The 7,324-nt window shown below is 46.6% G+C and overlaps 1 long non-coding RNA gene across 2 annotated transcripts in view; it reads right to left on the reverse strand.

Moving 5' to 3' along the window:
• LOC143644763 (uncharacterized) overlaps positions 1-6,638 on the reverse strand; it is a 39,667-nt gene extending 33,029 nt beyond the window's left edge. The window contains exons 1-2 of one of the 2 annotated variants that reach the window (XR_013156851.1): positions 6,500-6,638; positions 4,786-4,951 (exon numbers count right to left, since the gene is read on the reverse strand). This is a non-coding gene — a long non-coding RNA (uncharacterized LOC143644763). The remainder of the gene's footprint in view (positions 1-4,785; positions 4,952-6,499) is intronic. The other variant, XR_013156852.1, reaches the window with a different exon arrangement.
• Positions 6,639-7,324: the final 686 nt, after the last annotated feature.

The raw sequence follows: 7,324 nt of genomic DNA on the forward strand, positions 1-7,324 counted from the left end.
AGCTGTCACAGCATTCCACACTCCTCCTCCGCTGTGAACAGACAAGGAGCACTTTCTGCTTGTGGGCACTGGAGATTGTTTGACTTGGAGGGGCCTTGGGACTTTGGGGGACTGATTTGAGAGGCCCTCCATTTGAAATCCACTTATATTCTGATGATAGTCTTTGCCTTGGACCCTGTCAGTGTGATGGAAAGCTCGTCACCTAACTCCCTGCCAGGGATGGATGGAGATAAAATGGCAAAACTCTGTTTCTTCCCTGGTGTAGGAAGTTGCCAGGAGGGAATCTAGAGTTTCTGAGGAGGTTCTGTTGGGGAATCATGTGAGGAATGAACGCTGGAGGGAATGACAGTCCAAGCAAAGAGGGGAAACAGAGGTAGCATCTAGAGGCTGAGGATGGCCCAACAAGGCGGAAGGGAAAATGGGGCAGGGAGGAAGGGCCCAGGTACCAGTAGAGACGACAGCCAGGAGGACTTGAGGAGTCAGGGTGGAGTCTTCCAACTTCCCCTCCCATCATCTGGGACATGGCTGGGGTTGGGGGAAACAACATAAAGCAATTGCCTAGGGGCAAGTTCCTGGTTTCCTGCTAGAGAGAGAAGCCTCTGCTTTGGCCCATACACAGTTGGCCCCGGTCAGGCAGGGAACTACACTGATGAGGGTTTCTGCACCTTGGGCTCTGCAACTCAGGAAAATCATCAGCTTTGCAACATGGAGAAGATGAAAAGAATCAGGCTGTCAGTGAGTTTTCTGAGGGGTTGTGGGGCTGTGTTGCTTTGTTTCAGAGAAGTGTGTATTCTGTGCAGAAGTGGATGGGCTGCATGTATTCTGAGTTCCATGCTGTGTAGTATTACAAAGTAAGATACCCTCTTTTTTGCAGCCTCTTAACTTCCTTGTTTTCACCCTAATTTTCCCTTTCTCCAAAAAATGTCAGTGACTTCCTCTGGGCACCAAAAAAAAAAAAGCTCAAATTTCTCAGTCTGCCATTAAAGGCTAAAGATTCAACAGACACACCTTGTACTTTCCTGCCTCCATGCATATCCATGCTGTGTTCTCTGTTTTCTCCATATGTGATCTTCACCAACTGAACTATTTTCCCATTTCTAGCTCAGATGCTACCTCTTCCAGAAAGCCTTCTGATATTCCTGCGCAAAGGTTTTCTCTCTCCTCTGGACACTTTTCTCTACCTCTGTTGTAACAACGTTACATTTTATCTTGAATTTAACAATTAACTATACTGTGGTCTTCCTCACTAATGGTGAAGGCTTTAAAGGCTTAGAAATGCTCTCATTCACTTCTGATTCCCAAGCACTTAGCACAGTGCCTTTTACATAGCAGCCATTTAATTTAGAATACAGTTATTAAACAAATAAATGTATGTGCTGGGGATACAGAGATCGATGAGAAAGTTTCTTTCCACTAGGAGTTTACAGTCTAGTGAGAGAAAGAGATGTACAGCAATATCAATTCCTTTAAAGCACATGGAACAGCATTTGAATATGTGGGTCTTGGGTAGACAGGAATAGTGGACAAAAGGGAGGGCATTCAGGGTTGAAGGAACTGCATCGGTGGAAGGCTGGAGGTAGGACCTTACATGGCATATTTGGGGAGTATGATGGCAAGTAGCCCTTAGGACTGGCATGCGGGAAGCATGAAGGAAAGTAGGAGATAAGGCCAGAGAGGTGATATGAGCACTGTTATGCCTTTCCAAGGAGTTTGGATTTTATTCTGGAGGAAATAAGGAGCCATTGAGTTCTTGAGGAAGGGTGTAACACACACTCTGAATGGCAGCACAACTGGGCACTGTGTTTCATTCAGGTGGATACCATCCTGTGGCCCTTTTTAGGAAAATCTTATGGTGGGTACTGAGCAGGCCAATTCTCTTGGGCCAGCTGTTCTTTGGCCAAACCACTTCTTCATGGGATATTCCCTTTTAAAGCGGTCACCCCCCCCAAGGAACACTCGGTTGGGTTTGGGAAATCTGTTCTGCCCTCTGAATGTTTCCTGCCTCATTCCACAGGTCCCACATTCTGCTTTGGCATTTGTTTGGAATGCCTCTCACTGAAAATTGAATTTTCTGAGTCTGGTAACTGGCTTGGGTGCCCTAGAAAAGTTCCTGCCCTTTATGGTGGACAACATTCTATAGAGACGAATCATCACCTTGGAGTCAGTCAGTCCTGTGTTAAAATTCCAGCTTGGTCATTTATGAGCTGCACAACCTTGGCAAAGTTAACCAAACTCTCTGAGCCTTGGTTTTCTTATCTGAAAAGTGAGGATAATTCTGCCTACGAAGATGAGTAAGAGTGCCAATCTTGCTGCCTAACACCCACTAGGTACTCAGTAAATGGTAATTGCTTCATTTTTTTTTAAGTTTTTTTTAAATTGTGAAATACAACATATATACAAAAAAGAAGCAATAATTTTCAAAGTACATTTTAACAAGTTATTACAGAACAGATTTCAAAATTTGGTATGGATTATTATTCCACATTGTCAGGTTTCCCTTTTAGCTTTTCCCCAAACACGGGAAACTAAAAGAAATATCATTATAGTGATTCAGCAGGCATACTCGTTTGTTAAATCCTATCTTCTTTATTATAGCTCCTCTTTCTCCTTTGAGCCTCCTCCTATTCTATAAGGGTCTTTGGACTATACCCATTGTAAATTTTCATATTGAAAGGGTGTCAGCTATTTAGGATGGGTGATGGAATTAGTTAATATTATTAAAAACGCTGGCCCCTCTGGGTTTCAGGATTTACCTCGCCTAGGAATCCACTGGACATGATAGGTTTCAGGAAAGTAAGCTTACTATATGAAACTTTTAACTTTTGTAACCTCTTAGTTAGAGCCCTAGGTGTTCTTTTGGGTTAATAGGAATGATATTTGTTGGGGTATGACAAACCATGGCAATTAGCAATATCTAGCTGAAGCTTGTATAAGAGCAGCCTCCAGAATAACCTCTCAGCTCTGCTTGAACTCTCTTAGCCACTGATACCTTATTTTGTTACATTTCTTTACCCCCTTTTAGTCCAGAAGGTGTGCTGGTTTAAAGGATGCATGTCCCCTAAAAAACCCATGTTTTAATCTAAATCCCATTTCATAAAGGCAGAATAATCCCTATTCAATTCTGTGTGTTTGAAACTGTAATCAGATCATCTTCCTGGAGATGTGATTTAATCGAGAGTGGTTCTTAAACTGGATTAGGTGATGACATGCCTCTTCCCATTTGGGTGGGTCTTAATAAGTTTCTGGAGTCCTATGAAAGAGGAAACATTTTGGAGAATGAAAGAGATTCAGAGAGAGCAGAGCTGAACGACACAGCCTCAAGAAGCAGAGTCCACCAGCCAGTGACCTTCGGAGATGAAGAAGGAAAATGCCTCCCAGGGAGCTTCATGAAACAGGAAGCCAGAAGAAGCTAGCAGATGACACTGTGTTCGCCATGTGTCCTTCCAGATGAAAGAGGAACCCTGACCGTGTTCACCATGTGCCTTTCCAGATGAGAGAGAAACTCTGACTGTGTTTACCGTGTGCTCTTCCACTTGAGAGAGAAACCCTGAACTTCATTGGCCTTCTTGAACCAAGGTATCTTTCCCTGGATGCTTTTGATTGGACATTTCTATAGACTTGTTTTAACTGGGACATTTTCTCGGCTTTAGAACTGTAAACTAGCAACTTATTAAATTCTCCCTTTTAAAAGCCATTCCATTTCTGGTATATTGCATTCCAGCAGTTAGCAAACCAGAACAGAAGGCATTGTCATCCCACGGTGCCAAGGACCAGACTCAACCCTGGGAGTCATGTCCCAAGTAGGGGAGAGGGTAATGACTTCACTTGCAGAGTTGGGCTCAGAGAGAGAAAGAGAGAGGCCACATCTGAGCAACAAAAGAGGTTTTCTGGAAGCAACTCTTAGGCATAATTAAAGGTAGTCTTAGCTCCTCCACCACAGAAATAAATTTTGTAAGGGCAAGCCTCAAAATCAAGGTCTTGGCCTATTTTCTTGGGAGGCCTTAATGTCTGAGAGAGTACTAAGGGTTGTTTCATTCTTTTTTTTTTTTTTTTTTTACACGGGCAGACATTGGGAATCGAACTTGGGTCTGTGGCCTGGCAAGCGAGAATTCGGCCACTAAGCCACTGTCACACGGCCCTCTATCATTCATTTTTGTGGAGTCAAGTAGAGGCTCTTAGTCTGCATAAGAAGAGGGAAGCTTTGCTTGGAGTGAGCTGTTTCAGGTGCCTTCACTTAGAGATTAAACTCAGACTATCTCTAGCGATCAAGCCATAGCTGAGCATATCCAAGTCCTTTCAGCTCAGAGTTCTAATCCGTCTCCCCAGCCTCAGTTTCACTCTTTGCCCTCTGCCAGCTATGGTCACATTTGATAGGTAAGCACAGGTGAATGGGGACATTGTTGCAAAGACTGAGGAGCCACTGACACTGTTGCAATCTGCCTTGCTTTTAGGGACCCTGGAGAACCTGTGCCCATCCCCACCCCCACTTAACCTTTCCAGCTGGCTGTGTGTGTTTGTTACCCGCATAAAACACCGTCCTATATAGTTAGGCCTGCCTGATCCTGCATCAAACAGAGAAACAAGTCTCTTTGCTTTGGTGAAAAGGTGAGTTAATTGAAGATGCATCATCAAGGAACAGGAGGGAAAAAAAATCTTTCCAAGACCACTCTGCAGTGAGAAAGATGACTTTAGCTTTAAAACAAAGGAATGGCAAAGGTCCAGAAGAAAGCAGAAAAAAAACCTGAGTAAAAGTCACAGGATTCATTAAAATTAAGTAATGGTCACCTGCTTCATTTTGTTTGGTCAGCATATCCTATTATTTGGTAGGCTCTTCTCTCTCTGTTGACCATGCAGGCCTTTGATCTTGTCCTTCAAAGGGAGGATGGTATTGATGTATATTCCATTTGCGTTTCATCCTGCTTTGGGTGATATCTTATCTCTACAAGAAGAGCTGGGAAAAGATCTCATTAATGTAACCAAGAACAGAGAGTAAACAGTTGAGATTAATTGCAGCAAATTATGCCAGCAAGAACTTTTAGACTTGAAATGACTTGAGTGAAATGATTTTAATCAGCATTTTTACTTACTAAAGACTATACTAAAGCATCTTCCAGTTAAAGGGTTACATTGAGCATTTTTCTAGCTATCATGTTTTAGGCAAGGGCTTAGATCACACACTGTTAGAATGATGGGACCTGTGAGGACTCGCTAGGGACATGCCCTGCTCTTCTGGAAGACCTGAGGTTAAGAGTTTTCCCTTCAAAACCAGGAAAGACACAATTACCGATTTCTTTCAGTTAGGTGCATGGAGAAAGCAGACCCTTCCACGTCCTTGAGGGTATATGGAAGCTGGGTATGGTTTGGTTTAACGCAGCAGAGATGGAAGAAGGACGCAGGCCAGGCAAAGGACCAGCAGGAACAAAGGACCGAAGGTTTAAAATATATATATAGCGTGAAATGTTAAAAACAAAACCAGAAACGGACAGTTCTTTGGTATGGCTGCAACAGAGCTGCTGGGCTGGAGAGGGCAGTAGAGAAGGCAGACATGAATGTAAATTAGACTTGAGCCACCCTACAAAGAGGCCAAGGTCTCACTTAGGAGTTGTGGGACTCGAGGGGTTTAGCAGCAGGGGAGAAAGGCAGCATCAAAGTAGCATCGATGAACAGCATCAAGTTTGCAGATCAGCGCACTTAGTTAAAGAGGGACAGACTGATGCTATGCTACTATTTTCTTTTTTTTTCAACAAATATTTGTCGTGCGCCTATTAACAGTGCCTATTACATCCCAGGAGCTGTTCTGGGGGCTCAGGGACCAAGCCTTCCCTATGAGTAATCTCAACATTTTACGGAAGAGGAAATGGAGGACTTGCCTAACTCTGCCTTGTGCCTCTTCTGAAGGGTTCTGTAGCTGGAGGGCAGTATTACTCTGGGCAACTACTTAGATGTCCAGGAGCACGTGGGTCGGCCAGGCCGTCCTTTGTCCGGCCGCGCTAGCCGCCCTGACCTCGCGGCTGCCCAGCCCAGCTCGGCGCCCGCCCCCAGCCCGCCCCCAGACCGCCTCACACGTGGGTTCCCGCACGTCCGCGCGGCTCCCCCCACCTGACGTCAGCCTCGTGGTTCCATTTAAAGCCCCGCCCGCGCCCGCTTCCGAGTCTCGGAGCTGCAGCCGCGGAGTTTGGACCTAGCCACGCTGCCCTGCCGACGCCCGCTCGACGTGTAGTCCCGGTACGGTCTGGCCTGGCGCGCACTGCGCCCGAGGGGGCGGGAAAACGAGCTGCCCTGGGCTCTGCTCGCCGGGCCTTTCCTGTCTATATAACTCTGCCGGGGCGCTTCCGCCAACGACTGAGTCCCTCTTCTCAAATGGTGTAGGCGCCACTTCCCAGACGCAATGGCTGGCGACTTGGGCAGTGGCCCACGCATGAGCCGGCCACCCTCTGCTTTTGCTCCTAGCCGGGACCGGGTTCTCGGGGTGGGGAATCAAGGGCGTGGCGGTACCTACCCTGGTATCGAAAGCCCCTGTGGATGCGGAAAGATAAGGAGCTAGCCGGGTTCTTCCGAGAGGTCTGAAGGGTGGGGATATCGCTCAGTTCGAAATCGAGGTTCGTTTCCCGGAGCCTATGGAGCGGAAATTGTCTCAGCACGCCCGGGGCGGGTTACTACAAGCCGGAAAGACGCTGAGCGCCGCGCGGGTCGCATTTTCCCCTACCGGGCTCGCGTGGTGGGTTTCAAGGGGGCGGCTGCTGCCCGCAGATTATAGGGCACTTTTGCGCAAATGACATTTTTTAAGCAGCTGCTGGTGTTGGCGTCTCTACGTTAGGTGCATTGCATGCGAAGATGGACTCTATGACATCTCAGACGGTCTATTGACCTTCTGATACCATCCACTCCATTTTTATTTTTGTTAGAGCACTTGTAGGTTTACCGAAAAATTATGCAGAGTACAGAGTTCCCATATAACTCCCCACCCCATCCCTTCTTTTTGATAAATGGGGAACCTGAGGCAGGATAGGATTAGGGCATACCTAAAGTTGCGGTTAAGTGCAGAGTTGGGGAGTAACCTTCATTTTGCAGGCCTCTTTCCATTAGACCACCCTCGTTCAGACTCCCTGCCCCGCCCTCAGTGAGCGGAGCGCTGCTCAGGGCTGAGGTTCTGAATCTTAATCTCTGGAGGAAGAACTCCCTCCCCCCTGCCAGGCGGCCGAAACCTAACAGGGCCATCTAGAAATAGCAGTGATTTGTAAGAAGAGACTCGATTCCAGCTTGGTGTCTCTGGACTGCCTGCTTGGCGGTCCTCTCGGATATTTTTGGCCTTTGGAACGATGTC

Source organism: Tamandua tetradactyla, chromosome 8 (genome assembly GCF_023851605.1).
Source record: "Tamandua tetradactyla isolate mTamTet1 chromosome 8, mTamTet1.pri, whole genome shotgun sequence".
Lineage (NCBI taxonomy): Eukaryota > Metazoa > Chordata > Mammalia > Pilosa > Myrmecophagidae > Tamandua > Tamandua tetradactyla.